An 18,462-nucleotide genomic window follows, 5' to 3' on the forward strand; every position below is an offset into this window, starting at 1 on the left:
GCGGCACGTGGGATCTTCCCGGACCGGGGCACGAACCCGCGTCCCCTGCATCGGCAGGCGGACCCCCCATCCACTGCGCCCCCAGGGACGCCCATCGTTGTAGTTTTGATCTGTATTTCCCTAATGACTAATAATGCTGAGCATCTTCCATGTGCCTAACAGCTATTCGTATATCTTCTTTGGAGAAATGTCTATTTAAATCCTCTGCCCATGTTATTTCTTTTTCTTGCCGAACTGCCCCGGGGTAGAATCTCCAATAAACTGCTGAAGAGCAGTAGCCTGATACAGTTTTGAAGAGGAAAACAGGGCGAGGTTTGTGAATAAAATGCAAATTCTTGAGAAAGCACAATCAAACATGGCTTAACTCTATTAATCCGGGGAAACAAAATGAAGTACCTTTTCTGTCTCAAAAGATCACTCCCCTAGAAGCTTTCTCCTTAAACACATTTTATTTAAACTTTCAACCATTTTATCGACATCATAAACACAATGATTTTAAATTCACTGTAACTAATGCTGCCCAGTAATCCAGGTGCTATGTCTGTTTCTGGTTCTGCCACTGGTCACATACAAGATCCCATTTTTCCTCATGAAAAATGAACTGGATGAGTGGCTCACTTCAAAACTCACTGAATAGTTTTCCCAATTTTTTTCCCCATAGAAGCTATTCTTCAAACTAATATTAACTGAAGTTGTCTCAACAACTCTGAGGTCACTCATACCCACACACTCAGGCCAAGAAAAGAAATGGGCTTTCCAGAAGTTTTTAAAAAATAACAAATATCACCCCAACTTATACTTTTTAAAAAATTTAGTTTGTTGATTTTAAGTAAGTTGACCTTAATTAAATCTCACCATTCTTCTAAAATACAAAGGATTCCTCAATGTTTTTACTTCAAACTATTTCTTGGTCTCATTTCATCCAGTTTCTTTCCAAACCTTACAATGTTCCACCCACAAATGATTTGCCATTTCCTACCCAGGTCAAGTGTTTCTGTGTCTCCACATCTTTATAAAAGCTTTGTCTTCTTCCTGGAATATTCTCCCAGGACTTTGCTATCAAAATCTTAGTCAAGGTGGCTTCTGTGAGGTCACCTTTGATGACTTCAGTCTGACATTATCTGTTTCTCTGTTTAGCAGTTTCACTCTGCCTTTCACTACAGCTGGTTTAACTCTGCTACTGGAGCTCAAGGTCCACACTTAATTTTTTATTTCTCTAACACAATACCTTATCCTGACAGGAAACAAATGTTTATTAAATATTTTAGCCAATACTATCAAAATTGCAGTAAACAAGATATGGTTAAAACTTTTACTGGAAAGTTCTAATTGTCTCACCTTGCAAGTCTACTACTTTGTTGGGTTTGGGTTTTTTGGTTTGTTTTTTGGGGTTTTTTGCTTTGTTTTGTTTTGCTTTTGCCATGTTGAGCAGCTTATGGGATCTCAGTTCCCAGAACAGGGATTAAATCCAGGCCAGGGCCATGAAAGCCTGGAATCCTAACCACTAAGCCACCAGGGAACTCCCAACAAATCTACTACTTTGAACAACACAGTTAAAAGCGTTCCAGGAAAACAATTAATTTTTATATTATTTTTCTCAAAGGACTCCATTAACTCACTGGTATGGTATATTTAAACCTTTGACCTAAAGCTAAGTGTCAAAAATACTTAGCCCTGGGGACTTCCCTGGTGGTGCAGTGGATAAGACTCCACGCTCCCAATGCAGGGGGCCCGGGTTCAATCCCTGGTCGGGCAACTAGATCCCACACGCATGCCGCATCTAAGAGTTCACATGCCACAACTGGGAAGACTGCGTGCCACAGCTAAGGAGCCCATGAGCCGCAACTGGGGAGCCTGCCTGCCACAACTAAGACCCAGTGCAACCAAATAAATAAATAAATATTTTTTTTAAAAAATACTTAGCCCTTTTTGAAGAAGCACAAAGCTATTCTCGAAATCCTTTCAATTATGTTTGGAATTTCAGAATGATCAATAATGAGATTTAAGAGAACTCTGAAAATAATTCCATTACATCAGCATGAGAATTCCCATTTTACTCTCACTTAAAACTCTATCAAACACTATGACTGTACCAACTAAAGACAAAATGCTTTTTGCAGGCCTTCCCTTCAGCTGATGGAGCAGTCAGTGAGAAGGGAGAGCTTACAGCTCTCGCTGCTCCTGAGATGGGTAGGCACCACACCTCTGCCATCTACTCTAACAGTCTGCTCACAACATTCCTGACAAAGTCACAACTTTGTTTCATTGGTCTAATTCCTGGAAAGAACTGGCGCTCTTCACTGACCCCTAAACCCAGGCTTGGCCCGCTCTATGCTTCCGGCAACCTCCTTGCATCTCATGCCTCACTAAACGCCTCTGCACGCCGTGGTGCGGGCCTTAGAAAATAAGCCCCCAAATCCATTACTACTAAGATTTCTCAGTGCTTAGAACACTTTCAGGGTTCTTCCAGAACAACTGAAGACAAAAAAAATTTGACTACTTTGCCTCAGTATCAAGTTTTCCATCTGACCCTCTACCTCCTCAGGGTAATGTTAGGGTAACTTCCTCAGTCCTTAAATACGTGCACAGACCAAAGAACTCTCAAATTCAGATACTGTATGTGATATTTTGGAACACCTAGTTAATTTGCTTTCTAGCAGCAATGCTGATTCACAAAGTAGAAAACATACCAGTAAAGTTGTCCAGTTAATGTCACCTAAATGGCAGCACTCATCATTTTCTGAGCGACTGACTCATTCCTTCTCTCAAACCACCCACTACAACTGGCCTCCCCTTTTAAAAATGGTGTGATCGTTCAAGTTAAAATAATGTTTGTCAGCTTGTTTAGTCTGAGTTGTTTTTTAAAAATCTTGGGAGGATGAAAATTCAGGACTGCAGAACCACTGATCTTAAAAAAAAAAAACACGGTACAACACATCTGGTGCTCCGGTTTTTGTAGCTGCCGCCCAGGGGACAACCCCTGGATCACCTGGCTCTGGCTGCCAGCAGGACGTACATTCACAGATCCCACAGGACTACAGCGCTCCTACTGATGGCTGCACGGAAGGGGCTGGACCTGCATGATACGCTCACCCCGAAGGCAGCTTCAGGTGTGTGGAAGACCCTACCTGAGTCCCCTCCACCACCACCAAGCCAACAGCACGCTGCATCTGTGGAGAGCACAACGGTGCCACCATCTGGCTCTGTCGGCCCAAAGGGGCAGCCCAGTGATGATCTAACTGTGGAACCCATACAAGTTGGTGCCCCACCAGCTGGCCTACCGAGAAAACAGTTCTTAACAGGTTCTCCTCCAGGGCACAGTGTAAAGACAGCAGACTGAAATGCACCCCAGACTCCCTATAAAAGAGGTTGATTACCTTATCTTCAAAGCTGGGGCCTGAAGAGCAAGCAGGCTTGTAATTAAACACACACCCAGGGGCTATAATTCTCTCCAGAAACTGGGAGGGCCAGCAGATACCATCTGTGCACTCTCCCTCTGTCCCATCCGAGGCAGCCAGCGTCTCTGAGGAAGGACCTAGTGCCAGTGTACACGTCTGCCGCCCACAGGGGACATCCCTGGCTAGCCTGGCCCTGGTGGCCAGCGGGGCTTAGAGTCACCAGTTCAACAGGACTGTAGCAAACAAAGCCACAGTTAACTGGCAGTCTTACCACGGCTCAGTGCAGAGGGAGCCGACAGAAATGCCTATTTCCCAATCTTCCCCTGAAACAGGTAAATTCGCATACTTTTAAAACTGCTGCCTGAGAGTGCGGCTTCCCAACGGCCTGAATCCAGGTGCTGACCGCGATCCTCCCCTTTGGCCCAGCGACAGACCTCGACACACCCTCAACTACTGGGAGCCAAAAGCAAGGAAGTGGGCTGCTCGGAAAGCTGAAAGGTTATGAGATACAACCAAGAGTTACTGCAGGGTCGAACGAGAAGGCTCATCTATATGAGGCCAGTCGTTTAAGACTAGGAGAGATGGCTGTTTATCTAAACAAAGAGAGTCAAGGAAAATGAAGAAACAGAAGAACATGATCCAAACGAAAGACCAAGATAAAAGCTCAGTAAAAAAGACCTTAATGAAAGTGATTTACCTGATAAAGAGTTTTTAATTACCGTCATAAAGATGCTCACCAAGCTCAGAAGAACAATGGATGAACAAAGTAAGAATTTCAGAAGATACAGAAAATATAAGGCACCAGGTAGAAATCATAAGGCTAAAAAATACAATAACTTAACTAAAAAACACAATAGAGGAGTTCAACAGCAGACTAGACAAACCAGAATAAAGGAAGAAATGAATCTGAAGAAAGGAAGAAACAAACCAGAAGACAGGGCAGTGTAACTCATCTGATCAGAGCAGCAAAAAGAAAAGAGAATGAAGATGGCTTAAGAGACTTATGAGACAACATGCTAACCAACATTTGCATCGTAAGGTTCTCTGAAGAAAAGGAGAGAGAGGCAGAAAACTTACGTGAGGAAAGTTTCCTTCACATAAGAAAGAAGAAACAATGGCTGAAAATTTCCCTAATTTGGGGAAGGAAACAGACATCCAGATCCAGGAAGTTCAGGGAGTTCAAAAAAAGAGATGAAGATACCCAAACCAATACATATTATAATTAAAATATATATTATAATTAAAATATCAAGAGGAGAAGAGAATCTTAAAAAGTGACAGGAGAAAAACAACTTGTTATGTACAAGAGAACTCCCAAGAGACTATGAGCAGATTTTTCAGCAGGAGCTGCAGGCCAGCAGGGAGTGGCATGATGTAACTCAAAGCACTGAAAGAAAAAAATTGCCGCCAAGAATACCCCACTCAGGGGACTTCCTTGGTGGCGCAGCGGTTAAGAACCCGCCTGCCAATGCAGGGAACATGGGTTTGAGCCCTGGTCCGGGAAGGTCCCACATCCCACAGAGCAACTAAGCCCGTGCACCACAACTAGTGAGCCTGCGCTCTAGAGCTCACGAGCCGCAACTACTGAGCCCACGTGCCACAGCTACTGAAGCCCACGCGCCTAGAGCCCATACTCCACAAGAGAAGCCACCGCAAGAAGCAGCCCGCGTACCGCAACGAAGACCCAATGCAGCCAAAAATAAATTAAATCTTAAAAAAAAAATACTCCACTCAGAAAAGTTGTCCTTCACATTTGAAGGCAAGGTAAAGAGTTTCTCAGACAAGCAAAAGCTAACAGAGTTCATCACCACTAGACCAGCCTTATAAGAAATCTTATAGAAATTTAAGTTGAAACAAAAAGGTGCTAATTAGCAACAGGAAAACGTAAAGTATAAATCCCAATGATAAAAGTAAATATATAAAAAAATATCAGAATAACCTAAAGCTGTAAACATGGTGGATTAATCACAAAGCTAGAATAAAGGTTAAAAGACAAAAGTTAAAAAAAAAACACAACAACTAACTACAACCATTTGTTAAGGGAAACAGATAAAAGGATGTAAACTGTGACATCAAAAGTATAAACGGGGGTGGGGGATGTAAAAATGTAGTCACAAGGATGCCCACCTTGCCACTTTTATTCAACATACTCTTGGAAGTCCCAGCCAGAGCAACTAGGCAAGAAAAAGAAATAAAAGGCACCCAAACTGGAAAAGAATAAGTAAAACTGTCAGTATTTGCAGGTGAAATGTTACTAATACGTAGAAAAGCTGAAAAAAATCACCAAAAATCTGGTAGAACTAATAAATTCAGTAAAGCTGGAAGATACAAAACCAATACACAAAAATCTGTTGCCTTTCTATACACTAACAATTAACTACCAGAAACAGAAATTAAGAAAACAATTCCATTTACAACTGCATCAGAGAAATAAATTTAAATAAGAAGGTGAAAGACTGTACATTGAAACTACAGCACATTGATGAAAGAAATGAAAGACAACACAAATAAATGGAAAGATATTCCATGCTCTTGGACTGGAGGAATTAATATTGTTAAAATGTCCCATACTATCCAAAGTAATCTAAAGATTTAATGCAATCTCTGTCAAAGTTCCAACGGCATTTTTAAAAGAAAAAATAAACGACCCTAAAATTTGCATGCAATCATAGAAAACCCCAAATAGTCAAAGCAAACTTGAGGGAAAAAACAAAGCTAGAAGCATCACACTTTCACTTCGAACTATATTACAGAGCTATAGTAATCAAAACAGTATGATACTGCATAAAAACACACACATAGACCAACAGAAGAGAATAAAGAGCCCCAAAACAAACCCACTCATGTATGGTCAATTAATTTGTGACAAAGGTGTCAAAAATATACAATGGGAAAAGTACATTCTCTTCAATAAATGGGAAAACTGGACAACGACATGGAAAATGAAATCGGACCCCTATCTTAACACCATACACAAATATCAACTCAAAATGTATTAAAGCTTGAACATAAGACCTGAAACCATAAAATTTCTAGAAGGAAACGTTGGCAATAAGCCACTTGACATTAGTATTGGTGATGACTATTTGGATTTAACACCAAAAGCAAAGGCAACAGAAGAAAAATAAACAAGTGGTACTACATCAAACTAAAAAGGTTCTGTACAGCAAAGGAAACAATAAAAAGGCAACCTACCAAATGGTAGAAAATATTTGCAAATCATGCATCTAATAAGGATTAACAGCCAAGCTAAAAAAAAGAACTCATATAACTCCACAACAAAAAAAATAAAATAAAAAATCCAATTAAAAAAAGGGCAGAGGAGCTGAACAGACATTTTCCCAAAGAAGACATACAGATGGTCAAAAGATACATGAAATGGTGTTCAACATCATCAGGGAAATGCAAATCAAAACCACAGTGAGATATCACCTCACAGCACAGGAAACAATTGAAATGCTCTATCAGAGAAGTAATCTAAAGTACTTCCATATGGTAGTAAAGTAAAAACCTTCTTAAGGTCCTAAAACATCGTGTCTTTAAGTCCATAAGGATAACCTGGAAATCTTGTTAATAACACAGATTCTTGAGTCCTAGCCCCCAGAAACTAAAAGAGTAAGTCTGGAGTAGAGTCCAGAAACCTGCCCTTAACTCTTTGTATACCATCAGCATCCAATGGACACGATTTTAAATTTTGAGTTTCTTTTTTCAGAAGTTCTATTTCACGACTTTTATTCTTTCTTACACAAAAGAAAGGGAGGGAGGGATGAACTGGGAAGAAAAACCTTTAAATAGAGTAAAATCACTCTACCTTACAAATATCACAAGGGTTCACCTGGACTCCTTTATAAATCTAAGATCCGTTATGGAATCTTAGTGAACTTATTTTTCCCATTTCTTGAAACAGTTTTGCTACTTTATCTAGGTATTACTTAATCATTATTCATCCATTATTCCCAAGTATGCTAAAGAAAAAACTAAAATGACAGTAGAAACAAAAAGTAGAATCATTCTTATTCATTCTAGGAATACATTGTCATCCTTCAGTATGTGTTGCCCAAAGTACTGCATCCTCTTCCAAAAATGTATAAAGTCTGGAGACACCATCTTTGTAGCCTTTTTTCTAAACTGTATTCTTTGAACACAGTAGAAAATGTGGGATTTTTCATTTTTCACCCATGATGGCATATAGAATAAACTGGAGGAAGACATTTATTAGACAAATCAGAGATGAATACAAAGAAACAGATAGGTGTACTCTAGACTTTTATGATAATGAGGGAATTGATCATAAGCAAACCTCAGACTATGAGTTTTCAGATGAAGATATCCTAATTGAAATTCCTCAAACTTAAAGATCAATGAGTAAACAATGTGCCTATACTTAATAAAAAAAAATACGATTTTTCAGTTAGTTATTCCGAAGGAAACACTTTATCATGCAATATTTTGAAACAAGTCCCTAGATCCTGTTTAAAAGGATATTTACCATCTTCTTTCCTCTTTTATATCTACACAGCAAAACTTACTTGATTTGGTTTGTAAGTAGCCAAATGAAGGCAGGTATTTAAACAAAGGTGACCAGATGAAAACAGCAATGTAGAGAAATTTTTAGAAATCTGTTGCACTGACTATTCTAATTGGTATTTATAAAAGTATAAATGAAAATTCTTTGCAAATGTAAGTTATATGGTCATCCCTGTAAAATCATGAACCATGAAAGTTTGCAAAAATACTGCATTTTGACAACGCAAGTACAAAAATTACCAAACAGTAACGTTAGAACCTTTTAGAGATGGATATGAAATCTAAAACCAGTATTGTGTTTTGACAACCAAGTGCATGAAGAAAAACCAAAAGTAATAATAAGCTAAGATATATTAGAGATGTAACTGAAATCTGGAACGATATTTATAAAAAGGATATCTCCCAACTGTATGGATGACAGTTGATGAGACATTAGTTGTACTCAAAGACGTTGCCCGTTTCAGCTATACATACCTTCAAAACCAGGAAAACTTAGAATAAAATTTTTGGTTTCTTATGTTCAAGTTGTCATTAAAATTCTGTTTCTAGTAAAACCATGTTTCCCTATGCCTTTATTTTCACTTCTGCAAGCTATTCATAAAATGACCTAAATTATAAAAAAATATCCACTGGACCCAGATAAATAGTAATGATCATGTTTTCTAGTACACTGTGGATTCATAAGCATTCCAGACGATTCATATATGGTGTCAAGCAACACACTTTGATAAAGTCCTAAACAGTCTTCATGGCAGTGTTTCTCAAACTTCGCTCACCACCAGATCAGAATTATTTGGGCACTAGTTAAAAATACTTTACCAAGCTGACACAGATTTCATGGAAGGACATAGGAATTATTCTTTTAATAAATATCCCAGGAGACTGTGATGATAAGCAATTGAGAAATATGGTCATATGAAGTCTACTTTAAGTATAACTTCTTTTTACCCATAAGATTCCATTTCCCACCTATTGAACTGGCAAAAATCCAAAGCTGGACAACACTCTGATAATGAGGCTTTGAGAAACAGTCATACATTACTGGTAAAAGTGTAAAGTAGTATAATTTCCACAAAGAGTGATTTTGCAATATCTACCAAAATTGTAAATGCAGATACCCTCCAACCCAGCAGTACCACTTCAGGTTTTAGTCTGTAAATATACCTACATACAAAAAGCAACAAATGTAAAATTTTATTCACTGAAGCACCAACTGTAATAGCAAAATTCTTTAAACAAAGGAGGAAGTACTAGATACACAAAATAGTGAATGAGGTCCAAAATATTATCATTAACTGGAAAAAACAAAGCATTATTTAGTGCAGTATATAAAGTATGCTCAAATTTGTTTTAAAAGGAAGGGGGAACTTAAGGAACCAGAAAAAGAAACACAAACTAAACCCAAAGCTAGCAGAAGTAAGGAAGTAACAGAGATTAGAACAGAGATAAATAAAATACAGAATAGAAGAAATAAAGAAAAATCAATGAAAACTAAATTTGGTTCTTTAAAAAGATCAACAAAATTGACAAACCTTTAGCTAAATGGACTAAGAAATAAAAAGAGAAAACTCAACATGTTAAAATGAAAGTGGGAATACTATCAGTTTCTACAGAAATAAAACATTAAGTCTCTCTACAAGAGAACACTATAAACAACTGTACACTAAAAAACTGGATAAACTAGATGAAATGGACACATTCCTAGAAACACAAAACCTATCAAGACTAACTCAGAAAGAAATAAAAATCTAAATAGACCCATAACTAGTAAAGAGACTAAATCAGTAATCAAAAATCTCTCAACAAGGAAAAGCCCTGAACCTGATAGCTTCATTGGTGAACTCTACTAAACATTTAAAGAAGAATACCAATCCATCTCAAAATTTTGCAAAACAATTGAAAAGGGGACACTTCCATTCTATGAGGACAGCATTATGCTGATACCAAAGCCAGACAAAGACAAAAAAAAGAAAACTATAGACCAACACCCCTTATGAACATTGATGCAATCTTCAACAAAATACTAGCAAAGAGAATTCAACAGCATGTTAAAAGGATTAGACACCTTTTAACAAATGGGATTTATTTCTGGAATACAAAGATGGTTCAACATACAAAAATTGTTCAAAGCAATACATATCAACAAAATGAAGTGAAAAAAACACATCATCATCTGAATTGATGTAGGAAAAGCATTTGACAAAATTCAACACCGCTTTATGATAAAAACACACAACAGAATAGGAGTAGAAGAAAACAACTTCCACATAATAAAAGCCATATATGCAAAACCCACAGCAAACATCATACTCAATGGTGAAAGACTGAATATTTTTCCACTAAGGTCAGGAACAAGGCAAGCATGCCCACTTTCAACACTACTCTTCAACACAGTACTGGAAGTTCTAGCCAGAGCAAGAAAAAGAAATGAAAGGCATCCAAACTGAAAAAGAAGTAAAATTATGTTTTCAGATATGATCTTATATGTTTAGGGTTTAGAAAACCTTAGACTCCACAAAAAAGCATTAAAACTAAAAAACAAATTCAGCAACGTAACAGGATACAGTCAATGCACAAAAATCAGTTGCGCTTTTATACATAAATAACAAGCAATCTGAAAAAGAAAACACAAAACCAAATTCATTTACAAAAGCATCAAAAAGAATAAACTACTTAACGAATCTAATCAAGAAGGTAAAAAACTTGTACAATGACAACTACAAAACACTGCTGAAAGAAACTGAAAACAATCTTAGAAACAAAACAAAACTGGAGAACTCACACTTCCTGATTTCAAAATTTACTATAAAGGTAGAGTATTCAAAATGGTAACTACCGAAGCCCACACTCCTAGAGCCCATGCTCCGCAATGAGAAGCCCGCGCACCGCAATGAAGAGTTACCCCCGCTCGCTGCAACTAGAGAAAGCCCACGTGCAGCAACAAAGACCCAACACAGCCAAAAATTTTTTAAAAAAATTTTAAAACCTATCAAAATGATATAGTATTAGCATAAAGACAAACATAGACCAATGGAATAGAACAGACAGCCTAAAATAAACCCTCGTATACAAGGTCAAATGATTTTTGACAAGGGTGCCAAGACCATTCAATGGAAAAGACAGTCTTTTCAACAAATGGTGCTGGGAAAATTGGATATCCACATGCAAAAGAATGAAGGTAGACCCCTACCTAACACAATATATACAAAGGTTAACTCAAAATGGATCCAGGATCTAAAGGTAAGACCTAACACAATAAAACTCTTAGAAGAAAACATAGGACAAAACATTCCTGACATTGGATTTGGCAATGGTTTCTTCGATATGACACCAAAGACACAGGTCACAAAAGAAAAAATACATATTGGACTTAATGAAAATTATAAAAAATTTGTGCATCAAAGGACACTATCAATAGCGTAAAAAGGCAACCCACTGAATGCGATAAAATATTTGCAAATCATATCTGATAAGGGATTAATATCCAGAATATTTAGAGAACAAAAAAAAAAAAAAACAAAATCGGCAAAGAACATGAATAGACATTTCTCCAAAAAATATAGAGGAACAGCCAATAAGCACATGAAAGGATGCTCAACATCACTGATCATTACGGAAACGCAAATCAAAACTATGAGATACCACCTCACACCCACTAGAGTGACAACTATCAAAAAAAACAAGTGTTGATGAGGATGTGGAGAAATTAGAACCCTTATTCACTGTTGGCGAGAATGGAAAATGGTACAGGTGCTATAAAACACAGTATGGCAGTTCCCCCGTAATTAAAAATAGAATTCTGTATGATCCATCAATTCCATTTCTGAGTATACACCCAAAAGAATAGAAATCTGGATATGAAGAGGTATTTGTATACCTACATTCACAGCAGCATTATTCGCAACAGCTCAAACGTGGAAGCAACCCAAGTGTCCATCGACAGATGAATGGATAAACAAAATGTCAACACATATATACGTGCACGCACACACAATGGAACTTTATCCTGCCTTAAAAATGAAAGGAAACTCTGCAATGTACTATGATCCCAATTACATGAGATACTTGCAGTATCAAAATCATAAAGACACAAAGTACAGCAATGGTTGCCAGGGGCTAGGGGGAGGAGAGAATGGGGGCGTTACTGCTTAATGCACAGAGACTTCCAGTGTTACAAGACTCAAGGGGATGGACGGTGGTGATGGCTGCACACCAATGTCAGTGTGTTTAATATCTCTGAACTGTACACTTAACAATGGTTAAGATGGTAAAATTTACGTGTACTTTACCACAATTAAAAAAAAAAGAAAACAGAAGGGAGGAAAATATATTTATATGTTTGTACAGGTATAAAATACCCCTGGAACGATACCTAAGAAATGCCGAACAGTTGGCTCCTACAGGAAGAGAATACGGTTGGCTAGAAGACCTTGAAGGAAGGAGACTTTACACTGTATACCCTTTTTTTGCTTAAATGTTGAGCCCTGTAACTGCTTACCTCCTCAAAAACTAAATAAATGTGCAAAAAATCTTGGCAGCACTCGGAAAGAAATGAATAAATGTGAATATAACTATGACTTGATTTAACAGTTGTTGTTTTTGGGGGGGGGGATTTTTCTTTTTAGAAACTCATGGCATTTACTACCTAAAGAAGTACCTAAATCCGACAAAAACAGGAAAGAAAAAATAGTTGAGTCATGCTCAATTTAAGGAACTGTTTGCTGAATAGTACACTCAACCGCCAACTAGTAAATGCTTCCTCTTTTAGTCACGATTTTCATATCCTTTCTTATAACGCCCAAACGTAACTTAAAAATTAATGGTGCCAAAGTTAAATGTGGATTATAATAGAATGACTTTCCTGAACCTATTAAAAGACATTCCATTTCCTTACTTTTATTCTGCAGCACAAACTATCTGATCTATAATATTTACACACCGTTCAAAGAACAGAAGTTCGTAGAACGAAGTTGGTAACAGAGAAAATGAAAACAAACAAACAAACACATTTTTACCGTTTGCCCTCAACCTCAAAGAGAAAAACTTAAAAGAATGGACACATTTTATTTCACCATTTGTATATACTGGCGATAAAGCTAACCAGGCTGCAGCTGGGTTCCCCTGTAACTTTCCTTTTTAATAAACTGTTTCTTCTTTGAAACAACTGGATGTTGTGAGTTTCGTAAACCAAACGTACTTCCTAGAGAGGTACATAATGTTAAAAATAACCGTGAACTGCTGTACAGATAATATACACAGACCAGATAAACCTAGAAATCTCCCGTTAAAAACTAGCACCTTAGGAGACTCCCTGCTTAAATGAATCCATTTTGGTAAAAAGGGAAAACTTTATCCACATCTACATGCCTCCGCCTGCCCCGTATTACAAGCGAATCCTAAAACGAAAGCCGAGAATCGCGACCCTCGAGGGAGGGTTCCTGCTGAGCGCACCCTGCTGGGGGCGTTTCTCCCTTTCCTCCAACTTCTCCAGAAGCCAGCGCCCCACGAACACCTCTCCCCCTCCCCCTCCCGAAAGGCAAGGCTTCGCCCGCGCAACGAACAACTCCTTCCTCCGTCCACGTCCCGACGTTCCGAAGCGGCCACCGAGGAAGGCGACGCAGCCCAGCCCGGGGACGCGGCACCGGGACGGCCCGCAGCCGGCGACTCTCCCCTCACCGGCCCCGGCGAGCTCACCCGACACGAACAAAAAGGGCCGAGGCGGAGGACGGGGACTGGGGGCGGCGGGCGTCGCCCCCGGCCGGGCCCCAGGCTCGCCCTCCACCCTCGGACGGGACCCCGAAACCCGCAGGGTCGTGGGCGCTCGGAGGGCGCCGCTAGCGCAAACTTTCGCCCCGGGCCCGGCCCGGCGCCAGCAAGGGCGCGGAGCGGAGCCCACGGAGGGGAAGGCGGCACCGAGACGCCCTCCGCCCAGCGGCCCGGGGCCCCACGCCCGCGCCCGGGACGCCGCGTGAGCGTCCCCCGTTCCCCGCAGGGCTGCTCACCGAGGCCGCAGGAACCCACGCGCTGCAGCCGCCGCCGGTCACTGGCTCAGACTTCCGAGACCCAGAGAGAGGAGGACAGTGCGCGCCGCGCGTCCCCGCCTTCCGCCCGCACCTTCCCCCCACGCCTTCCGTCTCTGCGCTCGGTCAGGTGACCCGCTCCCCATGGTAACAGGGCGGGGGCGGGGCGAGGCGTGCGTCTGCTCCGCCGCTCCCGCCCACCTGCTCCGCTCTCCAGACAGCTCCCTGCCTAACGGCCGGGTGCCCCCAGCTCACTGCCGTTCCTCTGCACTCACGGTCACTTAGTCCGCATCACCTCCGACACATCGAGAGTCCTGAGAACCTACCGTTCGCCCATGTCCCAGCCAGCCCTAAACTTCCACCACACCCACGGGCTCTGCAACATTCCTCCCACTAACCCTTCTCGACTCCTGCCTTCTTTGCGTTACAACTTTTTTCTTTGGCTCTTATTACTCTTTGTCCGTCTGAGCTGAAGTTTGCTGGTTGTTGAAGGTTATGTGTGGTAGTGCACAAAAGTAATAGCTTTATCCTAATACAAAAACTGGAAAACTGTATTTATTAAGGGCTACGTTCCAAGCACTATCCTAAGAACCTGATGTATAGAGCAGTCTTATTTGGTCCTTACATCAAAGACAGATACAACATCTTCTTTAACATGCAAAGACACTGAGGCACAGTTTGCCTAAGTTTTCTGTACTAACCATGGAGTAACAGAGTACTTGACAAAACAGCATTAACTTAGAAGCATTTCTAGCTAAGTTATTTAGTGCCATAATAATTTAATCTATGGTAAAATAAAAATCTGAGCATAAAAGAGATGACAATAAGATGAAAACTTTGCCCTCAGAGTTTGTGGTCTGATAGACATTTAAAAATAATTGCAATGGAAAAAAAATAATTGCAATGGAAAGGAAGAAACAAAACTGGTTTTGTTCACAGGTGACATGGTTATGTAGAAAGTCCCAAAGAATTGACCAAAAAAAAAAAAAAAACCCTAAAACTAATAAGCAATTATAGCAAGGTTGCAGGATTCAAGGTTAACATACAAAAGCCAACCACTTTCCTATATAACAGCAATAAACAATTGGAATTTGAGATTAAGGACACAATATCACTGATATTAGCACAAAAAAATGAAACAATACTTAGGTATAACACTAACAAAATATGTACAAAATTTATGTGAGAAAAACTAAGACTCTGATGAAAGAAATCAAAGAAGATACAAATAAATGCAAAGATAGTCCATGTTCATGAATAGGAAGACTTGTTATTGTGAAGATGTCAGTTTTTCCCAACCTGATAGATTTGACACAATCTCAGCAAAAAATGAAATACTTAGGTATAACACTAACAAAATATGTACAAAATTTATGTGAGAAAAACTAAGACTCTGATGAAAGAAATCAAAGAAGATACAAATAAATGCAAAGATAGTCCATGTTCATGAATAGGAAGACTTGTTATTGTGAAGATGTCAGTTTTTCCCAACCTGATAGATTTGACACAATCTCAGTCAAAATCCCGGCAAGTTATATTTTGGATATCAACAAACTGATTCGAAAGTTTGTATGGAAAGACAAAAGTCCCAGAAGAGCCAACCCAAACTGGAAGAAGAAGCAAAAAGCCATGGGCCTGTGTGTGCCCAACATCCAAACTTACTATAAGGCTGCAGTAGGGACTTCCCTGGTGGCGCTGTAGTTAAGAATCTGCCTGCCAATGCAGGGGACATGGGTTTGAGCCCTGGTCAGGGAAGATCCCACATGCTGCAGAGCCCGTGTGCCACAACTACTGAGCCTGCACCCGAGCCCGTGAGCCACAACTACTGAAGCCCGCGCACCTAGAGCCCGTGCTCCGCAACAAGAGAAGACACCTCAGTGAGAAGCCCGTGCACTGCAACGAAGAGTAGCCCCCGCTCACCACAACTAGAGAAAGCCCGCGCACAGTAACAAAGACCCAACGCAGGCAAAAATAAAGAAAAAAAAAAAGGCTGCAGTAATCAAGACTATGGGGTATCAGCAAAAGACTAGAAAAATCGATCAATGGAACAGAATACAGAGCCCAGAAATAGACTCTCACAAATACATTCAATGGATCTTTGACAAAGGAGCAAACGTATTCAATAGACAAAGGGTAGTCTTTTCAACAAATGGTACTAGGACAACTGGACCTCCCCATGCAAAAGAAAAAAAATTTTTTTTAAAGAATCTAGACACAGAACTTACCACTTTCACAAAAATTAACTTGAAATAGATCGTAGGCCTAAATTTATAACTCAAAACAGTAACATTTCTGGAAGGTAATGTTAGGAGGAAATTACCTTGATGTATAGAGCAGTCTTATATAGAAGGAAATCTAGGTGACCTCTGGTTTGATAACTTTTTAGATACAACATCAAAAGCACAATCCATGACAGAAAAAATTGACAAGTTAGACTTCATTAAAATTTAAAAATTCTTCTTTATGAAAGACACTGTTTAGAGAACGAAAAGACAAGCCCCAAACGGAGAAAATATTTGCAAAATACATATCTGCTCAAAGACTTGCATCCAAAATATTGAAAGAACACCTAAACCTCAACAATAAGAACCCAATTTAAAACTGGGCAAAAGAGCTGAACAGACACCTCACTAAAGAAGATATATAGCTGGCAAATGAGTGTATGAAAAGAGGCTCAACAGTGTGACATCAGGGAACTGCAAAGTAAAACAACAATTTGAAATATACCACTACACACCTTTCAGAAGAGCTAAAATCCAAAACACTGACAAGGCCAAATGCCAATGAGGATATGGAGCGAAAGGAGCTCTCATTCATTGCTGATGGGAACACAAAATGGTACAACCACTTTGGAAGGCAATTTGGAAATTACAAAGCTCAACATAGTTTTGACATATGAACCATTTATCATGCTCATGGATATTTGCTCAAATGAGCTTAAAACTTATGTCCACACAAAACCCTGCACAGGAATATTCATAGCAGCTTTATTCATAATTGCCCCAAATTAGAAGCAAGCATGATATCCTTCAATAGGTAAATGGATAAATAAACCATGGTATATCCATAAATGGAATATTATTCAGCAATAAAATGAAACGAACTACCAAGCCATGGAGGACATGGAGGAACCTTAAATGCATATTGTGTGTGAAAGAAACCAGTTGAAAAGGCTACCTCTTATATGATTCCAAACGTGACGTTCTGGAAAAAAGCAAAATGATAGCAGCAGTAAAAAAAGATTAGTGGTTGCCAGGGGTTTGGAAAAACCCTTGGAGTTTCATGAGTGCCAGTGTGTCCTTGTTATGCTAAGGAGGTAGCTCATGGCTGAAATGTGGGTGGGGGAATAGGGCCCCTAGAAAGCTTCATGATGGAGGCTGGTCACCAGAAAGACCAAGCACAAGATTACAGGGTTGGTACTTTCAGCCCCACTCCCCAACCTTCAGGAAGGGGAGGGTGCTGAAGAGTGAGTTCATCTATGGGCCAGTAATTTACTCAATCACGCCTATGTCATGAAACCCCAAATAAAAAGTCTGAACACCAGTGCTCGATGGAGCTTCCTGATTAGTGAACATATCAATGTACCAGGAGAGTGATGCACCTCCAACTCAAGAGACCGAGGCTCCTACACTTTGGGACTCTTCCAGACCTTGCCCTGTGTATCTCTTCATCTGGCTACTTGTATACTCTATAATAAAACCGTAATCCAAAGTACAGTGCTTCCAGGGAGTCACTCTAAGCGCCAGATTTGAAGGTGCATTCTGGGAATCACCGAATTTATAACCAAGTCGGACAGAAGTGCTGACGTCATGAGGATGCCATCTGTGGCTCCTGTGTGATGTGGGTGCAGACAAGGTTAGAGACCTTGTCCTTAACCTGTAGGATCTGACACTAACTCTGGGTAGCTAGGGCCAGATTGAATGAAATTGTAGGACACCCAGGTGGTGTCAAAGAATTGCTGATGGAATGGAACACACTGTACAATGCCAAGGGTGAACCCTGACGTGCGACAATGTATCAATATGGGTTCATCATTTGTAACAGATGTACAACACTAATGTAAGAGATTAAGGGTGAACTGTGGGGAGATGGGAGTACTTGAGAACTCTGTACCATTTGCTCAATTTTTCTGTGAACCTAAAACTGTTCTAAGAAATAAAGTCTATTAATTTAAAATATAATAATTACACAAATAGTTGTGGTGGATGTTTAAGAAAAAGCTCAAGGGCATATAGAGAATGGATAAACAACAAGGTCCTACTGTATAGCACAGGGAACTATATTCAATATCCTGTGATAAAGGAAAAGAATATGAAAAATAATAGATATATGTACAACTGAATCACTTTGCTGTACAGTAGAAATGAACATTATAAATCAACTGTACTTCAGTAAAATAAATTAAAAAACAAAAAAGGTCAAGGGACTATGGAAAGATACAAGGGAACAAAAATTAGTCTAAGAGTTCAAGGAAGGCAAATTTGAAGATGTGAAATTTTAAACATTAAAGAGAAGAT

At 39.7% G+C, this 18,462-nt stretch overlaps 1 protein-coding gene across 2 annotated transcripts in view; it reads right to left on the reverse strand.

The window, feature by feature from the left end:
- The window catches only part of SDCBP (syndecan binding protein), a 32,229-nt gene extending 18,166 nt beyond the window's left edge, over positions 1-14,063 (reverse strand). For both annotated transcript variants that reach the window (XM_007113318.4, XM_007113317.4), the window contains exon 1: positions 13,928-14,063. The gene's annotated coding sequence lies outside the window, so the exon portion shown is untranslated. The remainder of the gene's footprint in view (positions 1-13,927) is intronic.
- Between the last annotated feature and the right edge of the window lie 4,399 nt (positions 14,064-18,462).

Source organism: Physeter macrocephalus, chromosome 15, assembly GCF_002837175.3.
Source record: "Physeter macrocephalus isolate SW-GA chromosome 15, ASM283717v5, whole genome shotgun sequence".
Taxonomy (NCBI): Eukaryota; Metazoa; Chordata; class Mammalia; order Artiodactyla; family Physeteridae; genus Physeter; species Physeter macrocephalus.